This window comes from Balaenoptera acutorostrata, chromosome 14 (assembly GCF_949987535.1).
Source record: "Balaenoptera acutorostrata chromosome 14, mBalAcu1.1, whole genome shotgun sequence".
Taxonomy (NCBI): Eukaryota; Metazoa; Chordata; class Mammalia; order Artiodactyla; family Balaenopteridae; genus Balaenoptera; species Balaenoptera acutorostrata.
In genome coordinates, this window is record NC_080077.1 from 10,746,731 (window position 1) to 10,768,157 (window position 21,427).

Here is a 21,427-nt window from a genome sequence, read left to right on the forward strand (position 1 = left end):
ACATTTATATTAATATATTTCCATACAAATAACCCAATGAAAGTTTAGTATTAGTTGTTTTGTTTGTTTTTTTATACTGCAGGTTCTTATTAGGCATCAGTTTTATACACATCAGTGTATACATGTCAATCCCAATCGCCCAAATCAGCACACCACCATCCCCACCTCATCGCAGTTTTCCCCCCTTGGTGTCCATATGTCCATTCTCTACATCTGTGTCTCAACTTCTGCCCTGCAAACTGGCTCATCTGTACCATTTTTCTAGGTTCCACATACATGCATTAATATACGATATTTGTTTTTCTCTTTCTGACTTACTTCACTCTGTATGACAGTCTCTAGATCCATCCACTTCTCAACAAATGACTCAATTTCGTTCCTTTTTATGGCTGAGTAATATTCCATTGTATATATGTACCACAACTTCTTTATCCATTCGTCTGTTGATGGGCATTTAGGTTGCTTCCATGACCTGGCTATTGTAAATAGTGCTGCAATGAACATTCGGGTGCACGTGTCTTTTTGAATTACGGTTTTCTCTGGGTATATGCCCAGTAGTGGGATTGCTGGGTCATATGGTAATTCGATTTTTCGTTTTTTAAGGAACCTCCATATTGTTCTCCATAGTGGCTGTATCAATTTACATTCCCACCAACAGTGCAAGAGGGTTCCCTTTTCTCCACACCCTCTCCAGCATTTGTTGTTTGTAGATTTTCTGATGATGCCCATTCTAACAGGAGTGAGGTGATACCTCATTGTAGTTTTGATTTGCATTTCTCTAATAATTAGTGATGTTGAGCATCTTTTCATGTGCTTCGTGGCCGTCTGTATGTCTTCTTTGGAGAAATGTCTATTTAGGTCTTCTGCCCATTTTTTGGATTGGGGTGTTTGTTTCTTTGATATTGAGCTGAATGAGCTGTTTATATATTTTGGAGATTAATCCTTTGTCCGTTGATTCATTTGCAAATATTTTCTCCCATTCTGAGGGTTGTCTTTTCGTCTTGTTTATGGTTTCCTTTGCTGTGCAAAAGCTTTGAAGTTTCATTAGGTCCCACTTGTTTATTTTTGTTTTTATTTCCATTACTCTAGGAGGTGGATCGAAAAAGATCTTGCTGTGATTTATGTCAAAGAGTGTTCTTCCTATGTTTTCCTCTAAGAGTTTTATAGTGGCCAGTCTTATATTTAGGTCTCTAATCCATTTTGAGTTTATTTTTGTGTATGGTGTTAGGGAGTATTCTAATTTCATTCTTTTACATGTAGCTGTCCAGTTTTCCCAGCACCACTTATTGAAGAGACTGTCTTTTCTCCATTGTATATCTTTGCCTCCTTTGTCATAGATTAGTTGACCATAGGTGCGTGGGTTAATCTCTGGGCTTTCTATCTTGTTCCATTGATCTATGTTTCTGTTTTTGTGCCAGTACCATATTGTCTTGATTACTGTAGCTTTGTAGTATAGTCTGAAGTCAGGGAGTCTGATTCCTCCAGCTCCATTTTTTTGCCTCAAGACTGCTTTGGCTATTCGGTGTCTTTTGTGTCTCCATACAAATTTTAAGATGATTTGTTCTAGCTCCGTAAAAAATGCCATTGGTAATTTGATAGGGATTGCATTGAATCTGTAGATTGCTTTGGGTAGTATACTCATTTTCACAATGTTGATTCTTCCAATCCAAGAACATGGTATATCTCTCCATCTGTTGGTATCATCTTTAATTTCTTTCATCAGTGTCTTATAGTTTTCTGCATACAGGTCTTTTGTCTCCCTAGGTAGGTTTATTCCTAGGTATTTTATTCTTTTTGTTGCAATGGTAAATGGGAGTGTTTCCATAATTTCTCTTTCAGATTTTTCATCATTAGTGTATAGGAATGCAAGAGATTTCTGTGCATTAATTTTGTAACCTGCAACTTTACCATATTCATTAATCAGCTCTAGCAGTTTTCTGGTGGCAGTTTTAGGATTCTCTATGTATAGTATCATGTCATCCGCAAACAGTGACAGTTTTACTTCTTCTTTTCCAATTTGTATTCCTTTTATTTCTTTTTCTTCTCTGATTGCCGTGGCTAGGACTTCCAGAACTATGTTGAATAATAGTGGTGAGAGTGGACATCCTTGTCTCGTTCCTGATCTTAGAGGAAATGCTTTCAGTTTTTCACCATTGAGAATGATGTTTGCTGTGGGTTTGTCATATATGGCCTTTATTATGTTGAGGTAGGTTCCCTCTATGCCCACTTTCTGGAGAGTTTTTTATCAGAAATGGGTGTTGAATTTTGTCAAAAGCTTTTTCTGCATCTATTGAGATGATCATATGGTTTTTCTTCTTCAATTTGTTAATATGGTGTATCACATTGATTGATTTGCGTATATTGAAGAATCCTTGCATCCCTGGGATAAATCCCACTTGATCGTGGTGTATGATCCTTTTAATGTGTTGTTGGATTCTGTTTGCTAGTATTTTGTTGAGGATTTTTGCATCTATATTCATCAGTGATATTGGTCTGTAATTTTCTTTTTTTGTAGTGTCTTTGTCTGGTTTTGGTATCAGGGTGATGGTGGCCTCATAGAATGAGTTTGGGAGAGTTCCTTCCTCTGCAATTTTTTGGAAGAGTTTGAGAAGGATGGGTGTTAGCTCTTCTCTAAATGTTTGATAGAATTCACCTGTGAAGCCATCTGGTCCTGGACTTTTGTTTGTTGGAAGATTTTTAATCACAGTTTCAATTTCATTACTTGTGATTGGTCTGTTGATATTTTCTGTTTCTTCCTGATTCAGTCTTGGAAGGTTATACCTTTCTAAGAATTTGTCCATTTCTTCCAGGTTGTCCATTTTATTGGCATAAAGTTGCTTGTAGTAGTCTCTTAGGATGTTTTGTATTTCTGCGGTGTCTGTTGTAACTTCTCCTTTTTCATTTCTGATTTTATTGATTTGAGTCCTCTCCCTCTTTTTCTTGATGAGTCTGGCTAATGGCTTATCAATTTTGTTTATCTTCTCAAAGAACCAACTTTTAGTTTTATTGATCTTTGCTATTGTTTTCTTTGTTTCTATTTCACTTATTTCTGCTCTGATCTTTATGATTTCTTTCCTTCTGCTAACTTTGGATTTTGTTTGTTCTTCTTTCTCTAGTTTCTTTAGGTGTAATGTTAGATTGTTTACTTGAGATTTTTCTTGTTTCTTTAGGTAGGCTTGTATAGCTATAAACTTCCCTCTTAGAACCGCTTTTGCTGCATCCCACATGTTTTGGGTCGTCATGTTTTCATTGTCATTTGTCTCTAGGTATTTTTTTATTTCCTGTTTGATTTCTTCAGTGATCTCTTGGTTATTTAATAACGTATTGTTTAGCCTCCATGTGTTTGTCTTTTTTACGTTTTTTTCCCTGTAATTCATTTCTAATCTCATAGCGTTGTGGTCAGAAAAGATGCTTGATATGATTTCAATTTTCTTAAATTTACTGAGGCTTGATTTGTGACCCAAGATGTGATCCATCCTGGAGAATGTTCCGTGCGCACTTGAGAAGAACGTGTAATCTGCCGTTTTTGGATGGAATGTCCTATATATATCAATTAAATCTATCTGGTCTATTGTGTCATTTAAAGCTTCTGTTTCCTTATTTATTTTCATTTTGGATGATCTGTCCATTGGTGTAAGTGAGGTGTTAAAGTCCCCCACTATTATTGTGTTACTGTCGATTTCCTCTTTTATAGCTGTTAGCAGTTGCCTTATGTATTGAGGTGCTCCTATGTTGGGTGCATATATATTTATAATTGTTATATCTTCTTCTTGGATTGATCCCTGGATCATTATGTAGTGTCCTTCCTTGTCTCTTGTAACATTCTTTATTTTAAAGTCTATTTTATCTGATATGAGTATAGCTACTCCAGCTTTCTTTTGATTTCCATTTGCATGGAATATCTTTTTCCATCCCCTCACTTTCAGTCTGTATGTGTCCCTAGGTCTGAAGTGGGTCTCTTGTAGACAGCATATATATGGGTCTTGTTTTTGTATCCATTCAGCCAGTCTATGTCTTTTGGTTGGGGCATTTAATCCATTCACGTTTAAGGTAATTATCGATATGTATGTTCCTATGACCATTTTCTTAATTGTCTTGGGTTTGTTTTTGTAGGTCCTTTTCTTCTCTTGTGTTTCCCACTTAGAGAAGTTCCTTTAGCATTTGTTGTAGAGCTGGTTTGGTGGTGCTGAATTCTCTTAGCTTTTGCTTGTCTGTAAAGCTTTTGATTTCTCCATCAAATCTAAATGAGATCCTTGCTGGGTAGAGTAATCTTGGTTGTAGGTTCTTCCCTTTCATCACTTTAAGTATTTCATGCCACTCCCTTCTGGCTTGCAGAGTTTCTGCTGAGAAATCAGCTGTTAACCTTATGGGAGTTCCCTTGTATGTTATTTGTCGTTTTTCCCTTGCTGCTTTCAGTAATTTTTCTTTGTCTTTAATTTTTGCCACTTTGATTACTATGTGTCTCGGCGTGTTTCTCCTTGGGTTTATTCTGTATGGGACTCTCTGCGCTTCCTGGACTTGGGTGGCTATTTCCTTTCCCATGTTAGGGAAGTTTTCGACTATAATCTCTTCAAATATTTTCTCTGGTCCTTTCTCTCTCTCTTCTCCTTCTGGGACCCCTATAATGCGAATGTTGTTGCGTTTAATGTTGTCCCAGAGGTCTCTTATGCTGTCTTCATTTCTTTTCATTCTTTTTTCTTTAGTCTGTTCCGCAGCAGTGAATTCCACCATTCTGTCTTCCAGGTCACTTATCCGTTCTTCTGCCTCAGTTATTCTGCTATTGATTCCTTCTAGTGTAGTTTTCATTTCAGTTATTGTATTGGTCATCTCTGTTTGTTTGTTCTTTAATTCTTCTAGGTCTTTGTTAATCATTTCTTGCATCTTCTCAATCTTTGCCTCCATTCTTATTCCGAGGTCCTGGATCATCTTCACTATCATTATTCTGAATTCTTTTTCTGGAAGGTTGCCTATCTCCACTTCATTTAGTTGTTTTTCTGGGGTTTTTTCTTGTTCCTTCATCTGGTACATAGCCCTCTGCCTTTTCATCTTCTCTTTCTTTCTGTAACTGTGGTTTTTGGTCCACAGGCTGCAGGATTGTAGTTTTTCTTGCTTCTGTTGTCTGCCCTCTGGTGGTTGAGGCTATCTAAGAGGCTTGATGGGAGGCTCTGGTGGTGGGTAGAGCTGACTGTTGCTGTGGCGGTCAGAGCTCAGTAAAACCTTAATCCACTTGACTGTTGATGGGTGGGGCTGGGTTCCCTCCCTGTTGCTGTGGCGATCAGAGCTCAGTAAAACCTTAATCCACTTGACTGTTGATGGGTGGGGCTGGGTTCCCTCCCTGTTGGTTGTTTTGCCTGAGGCAACCCAACACTGGAGCCTACTGGTGCTCTTTGGTGCGGTTAATGGCAGACTCTGGGAGGGCTCACGCCAAGGAGAACTTCCCAGGACCTCTGCTGCCAGTGTCCTTATCCCCACGGTGAAACAGAGCCACCACTCGCCTCTGCAGGAGACCCCCCAACACCAGCAAGTACGTCTGGTTCAGTCTCCCCCAGGGTCACTGCTCCTTCCCCTGGGTCCCGATGCACACATTACTTTGTGTGTGCCCTCCAAGAGTGGGGTCTCTGTTTCCCCCAGTCCTGTCACAGTCCTGCAATCAATTCCCACTAGACTTCAAAGTCTGATTCTCTAGGAATTCCTCCTCCCTTTGCCGGACCCCCAGGTTGGGAAGCCTGACGTGGGGCTCAGAACTTCACTCCAGTGGGTGGACTTCTGTGGTATAAGTGTTCGCCAGTCTGTGAGTCACCCACCCAGCAGTTATGGGATTTGATTTTACTCTGATTGCGCCCCTCCTACCGTCTCACTGTGGCTTCTCCTCTGTCCTTGGATGTGGGGTATCCTCCTTGGTGAAGTCCAGGGTCTTCCTGTCAATGATTGTCCAGCAGCCAGTTGTGATTCTGGTGCTCTCGCAAGAGGGAGTGAGAGCACGTCCTTCTACTCCGCCATCTTGGTTAATCTCTTCTCCAGAACCCTTTTTAAGGTCTTAAGTTTTTAAGTCTTTTTAAGTTTGCTTGGCACGTCAGGTCACATGACAGTTTCTCAAGCAACAGCTTTCTTGTTTTTTGCTTGGAGAGGAACTTTCTTCTAAAGTGATTATTGACATAGTTGTTTTTTAATCTATCATATTTGTTACTATCATCTATTTTTTCCCCTTGTTCTTTTGTTTCTTTATTTGACTTCCACACTTTTTGTCTTCTGTGGTTTTAATTGAGCATTTTATATGGTCCCATTTTTGCTTCTTTCTAAGCATAGCAATTATACTTCTTTTATAAAAACCTTTTTTAGTGGTTTCTCTAAAGCTTGTTACATACAGTTACCACTAATCCACGTCACTTTCAAATAACACTATACTGTTTCATGAGTAGTGCAAGTACCTCGTAATAACAAAATATTCCTAAATCCTCCCTCCCATCTCTTATATCATTGCTGTCACTCATTTCATTTATTCATAAGCACACGTAATCTAGCACACTGTTTCTGTTATTCTGAACAAACTGTTATTTGTCAGATTAATTACGAATAATAAAAAGAAAAGTTTTTGTTTTACCTTTACTCATTCATTCTCCAGTGCTCTTCCTTTCTTTATATAGATGTGAATTTCTGACCTACATCATTTTCCTTCTCTTTGACAAACTTTTAAAAACATTTCTTGCAAGGTGGGTCTACTGACAACAAATTTCCTCAATTTTTATTTGAGAAAGTATTTCTCCTTCACTTTTAAAGGAAAAATTCATGGATAATAGAATCTAGGTGGTAGGATTTTTTTCTTAACACTTTAAATATTTCACTTCACTTCCTTCTTGCTTGCCTCGTTTCTGAGAAGTCAGATGTAATTCTTATCTTTACTCCTCTGGTGTTTTCTTCCTTGGGCTTCATTCAAAGTTTTTCTTTTTCTTTGATTTTTCCCAACTTTGAATATGATATACCTAGGTGTAGGTTTTTTGTTTTGGGGTGTGTGTGTGTGTGTGTGTGTGGTTTCCATTTATTCTGCTAGGTGTCGTTGAGATTCTTGGATCTGTGTTTTGGCGTCTGACATTAGTTTGGGGAAACTTTCGGTCATTATTGCTTCAAATATTGCTTCTGTTTCTTTCTCCTTCTCCTTCTGATGTTCCCATTATGCACATATTATACCTTTTGTAGTTGTCCCATGGTTTTTGGATATTCTGTTGTTTTTATTCATTTCTTTCTCTTTGCTTTTCCGTTTCTCTTGTCATACCCTCAAGCTCAGAGATTTTTTCCTCAGCTGTGTGCAGTCCAGTAATGAGCCCATCAATGGCATTCTTCATTTCTATTACAGTGTTTTTGATCTCCAGCATCTTTTTGATTCTTTCTTAGAATTTCCATTTCTCTGTTTACATTATCTATCTGTCCTTTCATGTTGTCTACATTTTATGTTTAATCCCTTAGCATATTAATCACAGTTTTAAAAAATTCCTGGTCTGATAATTCCAACATTCTTATCAGACTCTGGGTCTGAGGCTTGTTCAATCTCTTCAGTCTGTGCTTCTGCCTTTCAGTGTGCCTTGTAGTTTTTTGTTGAAAGGCAGACATGATGTACTGGGATAAAGGACTGTGGTAAATAGGCATTTAGTAATGTGGTGGTAAGGTGTGGGGGACAGAAGCATTCTATAGTCCTATGATTAGGTCTCAGTTTTTTGGTGAATCTTTGTCCCTGGCCCATGAACTTCACCAGTAAATCTCAGTTTTTCTTCCCCCTTAAGTGGGACAGGATGTCTATAGGAGGCTGGAGTTGGCTATTTCCCTTTCCCCAAGTGGTTTAGGCGCTGGTAAAATAGTCTCCTGAGAGCAAGTCTTGTTAAGAATAGAATGCTCTGGTGTATTTCAAAATGGTTCTTTTTCTCTTCTTCCTGCTGGAAGCACAAGGGGATTTGTCTTTGATATTCATCATGAGGATCTAGTTCAGCTCCTGGAAGTAAAACTCAGAAATGTTCACCCTTATGACTGGGTCCTCCTGGAGTTTTTAACTTTAAGATTTGTCCACACTGAGCTTCCAGCTCTTCCTCAATTACAGCTCAGATTTTCCTGCCCTGGCTCTGGTTTTCATGGAGATTTTTGCTCACAGGTGTTTGCTGCTGTAAGTTGTGAGTCTTGGTATTTGCTTGTCTGTCTCACCAATTTGGGGGGCAACAGTTTGCTGTGTAACCTCATTTCTTTGATGGGTCTTAGAAGAGGTGTTGATTTTTCATTTTAGCTTTTTAATTATCAGAACACAGTGGTGACTTTAAGTTACTTATATGCTGGACTGGAAACTGGAATTCTTCCTTATTAACTTTTGATCTTTGACAAATACCTTAATTGTTCTGGACCTCAGCCTCCTTTGTAAATGAAGATTATAATCCTCATATGACATGGTTGTTGTGAGAATTAAATCAGGTAAGGTATGTAAATCTAGTATAGGTGCTTGACAATGGCAGCTGTGCCAGAGGTGACTCTCTTCTCTGAAGCACAGGCATTTCACTTGGGCAGGGCTGTGGGACTGGATGCTTGGCCCATGCTTTCTCCTCAATGCCGTTTTACCATTATTATCCTAGTCCACTGTTTCCTGGGTTTTGGGGGCGGGGCGGGGAGTTATGTTTCTCCTACAGCAAGAGTTGCTCCCCAAGCTAGTCTCTGTAGCATCAACTTCTATTAAACCACAGGCATGAGCCCCTCATCCTACTGTGGGCAGGAAGGCAAGAGCTCCTTCCCCTTGGACAAACAGTGGCAAAGCAACAAACAGTGACAAGGCAGCAGCAAATCATGGAAAAATTTATGGAGCATGGAAAAGACTCTTGAGTTTCCCATTGGTATTTAGCCACATTCTAAGACTCAGAGCTCTAACAATCACTGTCGGGCACATTATCTTTGAATACAAAGGACAACCAAGTGTAATACAGGCTGCTGTTCAGCCCAACATTCTTGTTGGTAACATTTTCAATTTTTTATTTTTCTCACTACTTGACAATATTATGATTTCTTCCTCCAGGGGATGAAACTGCAGGCCCCTGCCTATATCCTTGCTTGGCTATTATTTGAGGTTCTATTATAAGCCTCTGGCAGAGTGCAGGCACATAAACCTTTTCTTTTTTGAGGCTACACACATGGTCCTCAGTTTCCATTCATCTTTATTCCACTCAGGTCACGATGATGCTGAGGACAGACCTTAAGATCTCGCTAATTTTGGGAATTAGGTTGAGGTTTCAGAGCTTGTTATTGTAGAGTCAAATCAGGTAGATTTGGCAAAGCTGTTCCTGCCAAGCAACCCTATTATCTGAATTAAAAAACATGGTGCCTGGTTCCAAGCTGCGTGCTCATTCCAAAAACTGATATGTTTTCTGGCATCATTTAACTCTTAGGTCATCATAGTTTAAAATACAGCTTTGCCGTCTCCTGTTAACACAGAATAATAAGACTCTATGTAGTTTTGGAAAAGCACTGTCAATATTATGGTATTTTATATTTGGAAAATGAAAAAAAAAAATCTGACTTTTTCCTCCTACACAAGCTAGGGAACAAGTAGGCAAGCAGGTTCAGTGTCATATTAATATTTACATGATTTTTAAGTTAAAGCATCTTTCAAGATAAAAAACTCATTTACAAAATTACCATTTTGTGTTTAGCCATGGTTTGTTTATTTTGCAACTTTAATGACCACTGAAGGAGTATGTGACTTTGTGCTTATCAGAGAGAGCATGGGTTAACAAAGGCTGGAAAGACTATGACAGGTTTCAGTTTTAACATAAATTCACCGCTCATTTAAGGTGACTGGTACTCTACGTCTTCGAGAGAGAAGCCAAGGGGCAGGGAGGTTCATTACACAGCACATTGAAAAATTCTGCTCTATAAATTGATTTGGACAAATTTCTGGATTTGAAGGGAATTGGAGGGAGCTGTGGTGCTGTGGAGAGCACAGGGGAGTATGGGAGACCATTTGTGTTGCCCCTGGATCCGAGTGGCCCTGTAGGTAGGTGTTTAAGTAGTCACTGAAGGGGCACAGGTGGCCTGCCTGGTGCTCCTAAGTGGCAGTGACAGCTCATTCAGCTGCAGTGTGACCTTTGGGGGAATGTCTGCCACTCGCTCACTTGGGAGAACCCCTGACCTTCAGGCCACAGACTTACTGCCTGTAAAACAGGAGATTTGGATTGGATGATTTGTAAGGGCTCTTTCTATTCTAAAATACTATGATTTTATACACTTAAGCCCATTTGACCTAAAAGTGGAACTGAGAAACTTTAGGGTGTGTGCATGAGAGAGAAGTGGACTGTATTACAGATAATAAGAGAAGACACTCCTTTTACCTTATCTCTGCTTTTTTCCACAGTGCCTACTACATGGTCTGTCCTGAGAAGGAAGATTCAGAAAATTTAGTGGAGGAAATGACTAACATATGGAATAACCACATTATGACGCCATATATAATTCTGTGTGGAACAGAGCTGTAGAACAGAGTCAAGAGGAAAGGTGGCATCTTTTGAGTTTTTTTTTTTTTAGTTTTATTTACAACCAATTAAAAAAAATTGAAGTATAGTTAATCTACAATGTTGTGCTAGTTTCAGGTGTACAGCAAAGTGATTCAGTTCATATACATATTCTTTTTCAGATTCTTTTCCATCATAGGTTATTACAAGATATTGAATAGAGTTCCCTGTGCTACACAGTAGGTCCTTGTTGTTTATCTATTTTATATATAGTACTGTGTCTATGTTAATCCCAAACTACTAATTTATCTCTCCCCCCACCATGCCCCACTGTCCCCTTTGGTAACCATAAGTTTGTTTTCTATGTGTGTGACTCTATTTCTGTTTTGTAAATAAGTTCATTTGTATCATTAAAAAAATTCCACATGTAAGTGAATATCATATTAGATTTGTCTTTCTCTGACTTACTTCACTTAATATGATAATCTCTAGGTCCATCCATATTGCTGCAAATGTCATTATTTCATTTCTTTTTATGGCTATTATTCCATGTGTATATATATATATATATATATATATATATATATATATATATATATATATATGATATCTTCTTTATCCATTTATCTGTTGATGGACATTGAGGTTGCTTCCACGTTTTGGCTATTGTAAATAGTGTTGCTATGAACACTGGGGTGCATGTTTCTTTTTGAATTAGAATTTTCTCTGGATATATGCCCAGGAGTGGGATTGCTGGATCATATGGCAACTCTATTTTTAGTGTTTAAGGAACATCCATACTGTTTTCCATAGTGGCTGCACCAGTTTACATTTCCACCAACAGTGTAGGAGGGTTCCCTTTTCTCCACACCCTCTCAGCATTTGTTATTTGCAGACTTTTTAATGATGGTCATTCTAACTAGTGTGCGGTGATACCTCAGTGTAGTTTTGATTTGCATTTCTCTAATAATTAGCAATATTGAGCATCTTTTCATGTGCCTATTGGCCGTCTCTATATCTTCTTTGGAGAAATGTCTATTTAGGTCTTCTGCCCATTTTTTTTTTTTTAACATCTTTATTGAAGTATAATTGCTTCACAATGGTGTGTTAGTTTCTGCTTTATAACAAAGTGAATCAGCTACACATATACACACGTTCCCATATCTCCTCCCTCCTGCATCTCCCTCCCTCCCACCCTCCCCATCCCACCCCCCCAGGCGGTCACAAAGCACTGAGCTGATCTCCCTGTGCTATGCGGCTGCTTCCCACTAGCTATCTATTCTGCCCATTTTTTGATTGGGTAGTTTACATCTTTCACATTTTTGCGCAGATTTCACCTTATCAATGATGCCTAGCCTGACCACCTTTTATTATTTCACCCTAACTCCCTCCTGCTTTCCCTGGCATGTCTCCTCACCCTCACCCAGCCCTCTTTTATTTCTTGTCTGCTCTCTTTACGAATATATCCCCAGGGCCCAGAACAGTGCCTGATTTGTGAGTTGGCACAGAGCAGATATTTGTTGGATGAGTGAATCAGACAGACCAGGGAGGGAGCAGATAAGAAGAGGCGGGACTTAGGGTGGCTTTGCAGTGAGGGTGTGAGGTGACCTATGAGAGGCAGGGCTGCCTTACATGGTGGGTCCATGACTGTCTCTTCTGGGCACTGCTTGGCGAGATGAAGGTCCAGGGAGAATCCTAAAGACCTAGGGCCCTTCTTCCCCACGGACACGTTAAGCCTCTGAGGAGGCCATTCTGATCATAACCGAGCCTTTTACTTTGGACTATCAGACATCACTGTGTGGGTAAGCAACCTTGTGGCTTCCTTCCACTCCAGAGCGAGCCACTGTTAGACGCGGTTCTCACACCCAGTCTCCCAAACAGCTGCTCGTGGCGCATCACGGGGCCTTGCAGAGTGAAGTGAGGTTGGCGCTGAAGCGTTCCGAGGGATCATCCAATCTGGTGGTTGTTCCCCAATGTTGACTGCATGTTAAAAGCTCCCCTGGGGAGCTTTTAAAAAATACTGGGGCTTAGGCCTCCATCCCTCCCCGCAGATTCTAACTTAATTGGTCTGGGAAGGAGAGGCCCAGGCCCCATGGTTGGTTTGCAAGTTCCCCAGATGATTCTAATATGCAGCCAGCGTCAGAGTCACCTGCCTCATTTTATTCATGAGGGAATACAGGCCCAAAGAAATCAGGCGACTTGTCTAAAAGTGACAGGCTGTTATTCCCTTTAGAAATACATCAGAGGAGCTGCAGAAAATTTCTTTGCATTGACAGTTTTCAGTTGGCCTGATTCTGTGGTGAATTAAATGAATTGAGGTTAGGTAATTAAGTCATAGATATGACCCAAATCTTAGAGAAGTGGAGGGGACTTATGTGGCTGATGAAGACTGGTAATGAAGGCTACAGAGGTGTATACCACGGAAACCCACACCCCATGGAGACCACAAATACGTAACAAAGGGCTTTCTGATGAACCACGAATAAAGGGGTTGAAAATGATTGACGTTGCAGGGTCACGGAAAGGAATTGTCCTGGCTTTGCTGTTTGGTGGAAAGTCTGAGTGGCAGAGCCCATTGTCTTGACATGCTCTGCTCTGGGGGTCCCAGTAGTGTCAGGCTGGGGGTGCTTCTTCCTCTGCATGAGGGGCTTTTCTGAGCTTGGTCTTTCAGTAGGGGCCATACCATTGCATTAAAAAAGTCAAGGCTTCCTTTTTCTGCTGGTGCTCACAATCATACCAGGGAAAAGGAATGGACAAAACACCTTGGCTACCAATCCACTGTTCTCCGACAGGTGCATCGCGGAAGAACGAACTATCACTTCTCCCTAGGACAACTGAAGCTCCAACAGAGCCCCCTTACCCAGTCAGTGATGGTTAAAATATACTGACTCCAAGTGGCACAAAAAATTAAAGGATAAAGGCCCTGGAGAACCCAGGGAGGTGGCAGAGGCCCCTTTCCAATGTTTTTTCCTTCCAGAGCTAATGAGACACCAAGGGATGGTTCCGACTTGAAGCCAGGCAGATGTGGGGCTGAGCATCTTTGTTCCTGCTTCTAGGGTTCTCTGCTTTTGCAGCTCCCGGGTCCCTTGGCTGTGCTGTGGGAAGGGACTGTGGGAGTCCCCGTTGAAGGCAGCTGCCCCAAAAGAGAACTGTGGTCAGTGGTTAGCCCCATCAACATTTCAGACCACCTGGAGGATACTGATCAGTGGAGAAGATATACAAGAGGTTGTTTCTTGGGGAGGGGAATTCATACAAGAGACATTTATCAAGTTCTTACTTTATACGCTGCTAAGCTTAGGGAGAGGGCAGTGGTTGTTTTAGATATAACCAAGAAAAAAAATCAAAAGTAATGAGCTGGACAGGAGAGAATAAATTCATGAATGTCTCCCTTTCTGATTGCGGATACAATTATTGGGGAAAGGAAGTCTCATCTAAGAATTTGATCCAGCCCAAAGAACATATAAACTACAATTCTGTAGTTGTGTGTTCTTTGTGAAGTTAAGAGGGATGATTAGGGAAAGGTGATTGCTGTTTTGAAAGGAAAATTCTAGGATACAATATCACAATATCCCTGTTTTTATAGAACGTATAGCCCACTGGGGGAGACGTACATGTACAATACACAAACAACAAATTACACACACACACACACACACACACACACACATGCTCTCTCTACACACACATGCTCTCTCTCTCTTAAAGTACTGATAATTTCAAGAAAGAAAACTGAAGTAGGGAGGATATTTTAGGTAGGGTGGCTAGAGAACACTTTCTGAGGGTGTGAAATTTGAGCAGAGACTGAAGGAAGTAAAGGAGATGACTATAAGGAGTCTGGGAAGAGCACAAGGGGAAGAAAGAACAGCAATTACAAAGGCCCTAAGGAATGAATAACTAGCATCTGGCGTTGATAAATACCATGCGTGAGGTGAGCAGTGCAATGGTCAGGTGGTCACCTCTGGCTAGGAGACCAAGGAGGAGTTGATGGAGGTGGTGGCAATATGGACCAGCCTTGTAGGATTCATAGGATTTCAACAGGCTAGATTCTAAGCAACACAAGGGAAGTGTAATGCCCTGATATGCACAAGGCCTTACACATGAGAGATGTTCAGTAGTATCTGTGGAATAAGTGAACAGGTGGAGATGAGGCAGGCATGGCAGACAGAGGGAACGCTGTGAGTGAAGATGTAGAGGTGGGAACGTGCAGGTCCTATTCAGGGAGTGGTAGTGTTTGGTTGGAATACTGGTTATGTAGAAGCCCTGCAAATGTCATGATGTGAAAAATTTAGGTTGAGGGCCTGTTAATAAAAGGCAAAAATATTAAATTCTGAAGCTTGGACTTTATTTTGTAGGCAAGTAGGAATCATGGGGGGTGTTCGAATAGTGAAACTGCACACACTGAAACAGCACATACATTAAGAAGAGTAGGCTGAATGGTTGGGAGAGAGAATGGAAGTGGAAGGCTGTTATATTTTTTCCAGTGATAACAGGGATTTGAGCTTGGCTTGTGTTTCTAGTAATAGAAAGTTGAGACTGAAATAAGATTTCTAGTATTTTGTCACTGATCAGATGTGGGAAGGGAAGAAGAAGGTGGGACCAAGGGTGCCTAATGTTCCCAGTCTGACTGGGAAGATCATGGTATTACTGATAGGGCAACAGGAGGAAAAATGATACTGCCTTGGTCACTTTGGGCTGCTGTAACAAAATACCATGGACTAGGTGGTTTGTAAACAACAGAGATTTGATTCTCATGGTTCTGGACTCTGGAAGTCCAAGATTAGGGTGCCAGCATGGTCGGGATCTGGTGAAGCCCCCTTCCCCGCTGCTGAATGCCACCTCCTTGTTGTAGCCTCACATGGTGGAAAGAGGGCAGCAGAGCTCTTTGGGGCCCTTGTTATAAGGGCACTAATCCCATTCGTGAAGGCTCTGCCCAAATGAGCTAATTACCTCTCGAGGCCCTACCTCCTAAAATCACCACATTGGGGGTTAGGACTTCAACACATGAACTTTGGGGGGACAAAAACATTCAGTCCATAGCAGATATGGAATGATTTTGAGGTGGCAATAGTATATCCAGATGTTTGGTGTTTAGCTAACTGAAAAGCAGGGGTGATGCACAGAGGAAAAAATTGGGACCAGAAAGGCAAGTTTGGAGTCTCTACGTAGAGGAGATACAAATATTTGGAACTAATGAAGTAAGTGTTTTAGGAAAATGAAAAAAGGGACCAGGATAGAAACATAGGGATGCTCATATTTAGAGACTAGAAAGGACAACCTGGGATAGAGTTTCAGCAGAAGGAGCAGAAACGTATGGTACCAGGGATATCAAGAACCATATGACCCAGCAATCCCACTACTGGGCATATAACCCAGAGAAAACCGTAATTCAAAAAGACACATGCACCCGAATGTTCATTGCAGCACTATTTAGAATAGCCAGGTCATGGAAGCAACCTAAATGCCCATCAACAGACGAATGGATAAAGAAGATGTGGTACATATATACAATGGAATATTACTCAGCCATAAAAAGGAACGAAATTGAGTCATCTGTTGAGATGTGGATGGATCTAGAGACTGTCATACAGAGGGAAGTAAGTCAGAAAGAGAAAAACAAATATCGTACACTAACGCATGTATGTGGAACCTAGAAAAATGGTACAGATGAGCTGGTTTGCAGGGCAGAAGTTGAGACACAGATGTAGAGAACAGACATATGGACACCAAGCGGGGAAAACTGCGGTGGGGTGGGGATGGTGGTGTGCTGAATTGGGCGATTGGGATTGACATGTATACACTGATGTGTATAAAATTGATGACTAATAAGAACCTGCAGTATAAAAAAACAAACAAAACAACTAATACTAAACTTTCATTGGGTTATTTGTACGGAAATATGTTAATATAAATGTTTCAGACATTACATGAAATTTCTAAAAATCTTATATGTTCTGGTATAATGTTACAAGTCATAATCCTAGTTATTACTTTAAAATGTATATCTCAGAAATAACTAATTTTTGTGTCAACTGCATTATTATGAACTTTCATCAAATCTTTAACCATGGTCATTTTTAAGTCTTTTGTCATTTACAGACAGTTCTGGGTGTACTCTGATGCTTTTGTAAATATGTTCCTATAAAAGGGTTTCATCTTCAAGAAATTCATGGAAAAGACTCTGACAAGTACAGGTTTCTGGTAACTGACTGTACTGCTGAACTGAATGAATAAGCATTTTCAGAACTCTAATGAAAAACTGATGAACTCATAAAAGTGCTAACAAAAGATCAAGATGAAAAAAAAATTAATTACATGGGACTGAGTGAACTGATGAGGATGAGTATAATTTTTGTGACTTTGTTTGAATTAAAAAAAAAAATCCCACAAGGACTCAGAGGCAAAGAATATACAAATCAATTTTCACTGCAAAGTAAAGGAGCTGTTACAGTGGAGGATTACTGGACTGAAGGTCAATATTATGACATAGTATGAGCGTGTTTCATGTTTGGTAATTGCAATCATTGTTGCTTTTGTTGTGGTCATCCATGTACAATGCTTGGTGTCAGTCTATTTATCTCTTGTAAAAATAAAATACAGTGTGTGTGTGTGTGTGTGTGTGTGGAAAAAAAAAAAAAAGAATTGGAAGTTTCAATGGGTAGGTGGTCCATGGTGTTAAGGGCTGTAGTCCATAGTCAAGAATTTTGACAATTAGGAGTCATGGCAGACTTTTGGGAGATGTATCAGTTAATCATTAGCTACTGTAGCTGGGATCTTTCTCAAGGGGAAACCAGCCGACCCTCATTCAAGGGGCTCTGGGCTGGTGAACCTGCTCAAATGATGATTCAAGTCAGACTTGTCATGAGATCCAGTAGGTCATACATCTACTTCAGTTCCAGGGATACCAAGATCAATTAGTCAACACCAAAGATTTTGATGATTCAACTATTCTGATTACTGCTTTGGCTCTCTTGCCCATTATGGCAACCTGTCCAATCGTGTCTCTGTGATTAAGGCCCTTTTGCCACCTGGGACCCCTTAACCCCAATGAATTCGGTAGTTTGATGGCAGCAGTTCCCATTGTCATTCCTGGCCTGCAGAGAAGGACCACCACAGAGCTCTTCAAGGCTGCCTGGGCGCTCCTCAGAAATTCGTTTCTCACAGTCTTGGTGAAGGGTGGGCCCAGAACCTTCCCAGCAAGCACAGTTAGGGAGTGGGAGAACAGGTCTTACGAAATACATCTCCTCTACAATTCTGATCCCCTGTAGTCTCCGGATGTCTTCTTTTAAAGTTTACTAGTCCAGGCATTTCAACTCCATTCAGGCATTTGTTTCTATGTTTCAGGAAACCAATGACACAAACTTTTAGAGCCACTTCCAGCTGCTTGAATTAACACACTGAATCCAGAATCTCTGCTCAGTGCACACATATTAACAAATTTGGCCCAATCCAGTGGTTTCCTTCTACCCTGATCCAGTACCTGTAGGATCCATTCCTAAACACATTTCCCAGGAATGCTGATATAAGTTTACAAACTCTTTCAGTTCTTTTGGTGTGTATGTCACCTCCTAATCGGTCACACTTGGTACTTAGCTGTGGAGGCCGGTCAGGACTTGAGTCTGGTCAAGAAGCAATGAAAGGCATGTGGGTAGGTCCTGGGGAGAATGAGCAATCCCCTGTGAGGCCACTGCCTCAGTGGAGACCATCGCAGGCTCCTCAGGCACAGCAAGAGCTCAGAAAGAGAAAACTCAGACAAGAAAGAAGGGCTGCTTCCACTGACAAATAAGGTTTGGCAGAAACTGTCTCAAGTTTTCAGGGTCCCAATAAATGCCCTGATAGTATTTTCTTTTCTTTTTTATATTACGTTTCCTATTTATTTTCCCCTTCAAAAGACACTAAAAGTACAATCACTATCATGTGTTTCTATGTGTGTGTTGGCAGGAAAATGAGGGGTGAAATTCATAAAGTTAAAAAGGTTCCTCCAATTCAAAAAGTTTGAGAATCACAGTTTGAAGAGGGACCCATTCGATTACGTAGTTCTTTTTACAAAAAATTTTTATTGTGGTAACACACACAAAATTTAAATTTAACATAATTAACTTTAAATTTAACATAATTAAAATTAAGAGATTTTATGATTTTTCACATAAGAGATCCTGCAAGTTTTGTGAATTCCATTTTCTTTATCATTCAGCAATTCTTAGGACTGGACTTCGGGGTTTTTTTGTTTGTTTGTTTTTTGCAGAAATCTTGGCTACGGGAGACAAGAGCTCCTTGTGGGCAGTCCTAGAAGCTTTGTTGTCCTTTCCACAGGCCTAAAACTTGGAATTAGAGGCCCCAAATTTACCATTTTCTTTTGCTAAGTTCTCTAGCACTCTTAAAAGCAACCAACTCCATTATACTCTATTTGCACCAAAAGTATAGCAGTGCCTACTTGATCACGCGAAGTCTCATTTTCTAGGCACTTGTTACAGGTGGCAAACGGGTGACTAGTTTGCCATGGCACCTCACAGGCTACCAGACTGCTCTTTGCCACTGGTGACAGGGCCGTTATTGGTGGGGGCCAGAAGTTGAGAAGAAAAATTGGATATGAGCAGGGGGAACTGAGGACAAACTGAATCCACAAGGACAAACTGCAACCTGCATCTGTCTCTTACCACCTCCAACTCTGAAGAATGACACAGGTGACCTGCACAAACTACTGTCCTTTGCCATGGACCTGTAAACCCAGGACTCAAAAAAGCTGAAGCGGATCCCACAGGAGGAGAAGCTCTGGGCCCAAGCGCACCTCGTGCCAACACACTGAGCCAGCAGGCTCTGGGCCCCCACAGACCTCCATCAGCACGTCAGCCTGTGGCTTCACTCCCAACTCACAAATTCCATGCAGATCCCTCCGAGCGGCCGTCACCAGGCACCACGCAGGTTAGGAAATTCGGGGACTTGTGGTTCAACTTGGCTATGCTGTCACATTACAAAATTCCCACAGGAGAGCTACCGTTAGGGTGGGAGCTTTACAATATGCTTAAGAGTGAGTGGGAGGTGAGGAAGCAGGTAACAGCTGTAGTTGCACATTTCAGTGCCTGCGGACACAGAAGGGAGAGCCAGAAGGTGTTTCCCAAACCTGCCCAATCACACAGCTTCCCATGCCTGTCTCAGACCTGCTGGGTTGATATCTAGGGGAAAGTGCCTGGGAATCTGCATAATTAACATGGGTCCAGGTGGCTCTTCTGGCTACAAGTTGTGTAAACCTTGTTACAGACAGGCGCATGGGTAAAAGGATTAAAAAAAACTTTTTAAAAATCTATTTATTAATACCTATTTTTGGCTGCGTTGTGTCTTCGCTGCTGTGCGCGGTCTTTCTCTAGTTGCAGCGAGCGGGGGCTACTCTTCCTTGCGGTGCATGGGCTTCTCATTGTGGTGGCTTCTCTTGTGCAGCACGGGCTCTAGGCGTGCGGGCTTCAGTAGTTGTGGCGCATGGGCTTAGGTGCTCCGCGGCATGGGGGATCTTCCTGGACCAGGGCTGGAACCCGTGTCCCCTGCACTGGCAGGCAAATTCTTAACCACTGCACCACCAGGGAAGTCCCTGGAAGGGTTAAAAGTTTTTCCTCATAATTTATTGCATTTATTAGGATGAGAGAATACCACAGGTTTGTAAGCAGAGTAGAACAGAAGAAAGTGCAAGGGGGGATAATTGTTGATTCAAGGTGTTTGAGTAGGCAGGAGATGTTAGCTTTGGAAAGGAGGAATCACATCTTTTGCTAAAAGAGAAGGAAAAAACCCAAAGAGGGGAGATATAGCATAGTCAAGATGAAGAGAGAAGAACTGAAGGAGAGTCATGTAGGAGGGTCTTGAGCGTCTCAGTAAAGTGGGGAGCAAATGAGTCTGAGGGAACTAGATTCAGACCAGAGGGATAGGACTGGAGTCTTAAGGGATTGGTGAAGATGAAGCAGCAGGAAGCTGAGAGCGCCTTTCTAAGGGGAGGTGGAACCAGCCTGGGCTGGTTCTCATAGTCTGCAGTGGGCTCAAACTGGAGCAAAAATCTATGGAATATCCTGGTTGTTGGGTCTTAGCACAATTTTTGGAAATTGATTTCCTAGCCTTAACTTATATTTTATCTTTCCAAGCGGGGTTCACTAACTTTTCACACAAGCCTTATTTCTACCAAGAAATAAGCAGTAGTTAGGAGGCTGCTGCAGTTCTGCCCTATGTGATGGAAAACAATAGAAAAGAAACCAAGACAAAAACAGAAAGCGGGAGAATCTGTACGATTAAACACAGCCCTGCCCAAGAAGAATTACGAGTACTGGAAGATCCGATAAAAGATACCAAATCCACCAGGAAGCTTCTTTACTAAACCCACAAATGGATGTTTTAAGACAGATCCATACTCAACTATTTTCCAATTCTCCCTTGACCAAATAATCTGACAACAATGGCTAATAGTGATGGTGCACTTGCTGCATGCCAGGTACCCTGCAGAACACGGAGCCAATTAGCACAATCATCTTCTGCCGTCGGAAGCTCTCCCTAGGAGAGCACCGCTCCTCCCTCGGCCTCTGCACTGCCCAGGCCCTGCCTCCTCTCACAGCTCCCTCTCCCACTCCTGTCTGTTCAGCCTTGTTCACTGCTTATCAGACTTTCCGAACACTGGATATGAAGAGCAGACACCGCGCAGGTGACCTTCCTTAGGCTTCCTGAGTCTGGAGTGTACAGCGCCCTCTAGAGGGCGAGAACTGCGGCGGCCTCCTAGCTACTGCTTATTCTTTGGGTGGGTTTATCTAGGCATAATCAGCCTCTGATGGAAAACAAAATGGGCGAATGGCGGCGAAGGTAGAGAGAAGATGAGGGGATAATTTATCTTGGCATTTTTGTTTCCCAAAGCCAATACTCCGTTCCTGTGCTCCTCGGCCGGGAGAGAGGATAGCAGTGACAATTTGTGGCTGCTCATATGTATGGAA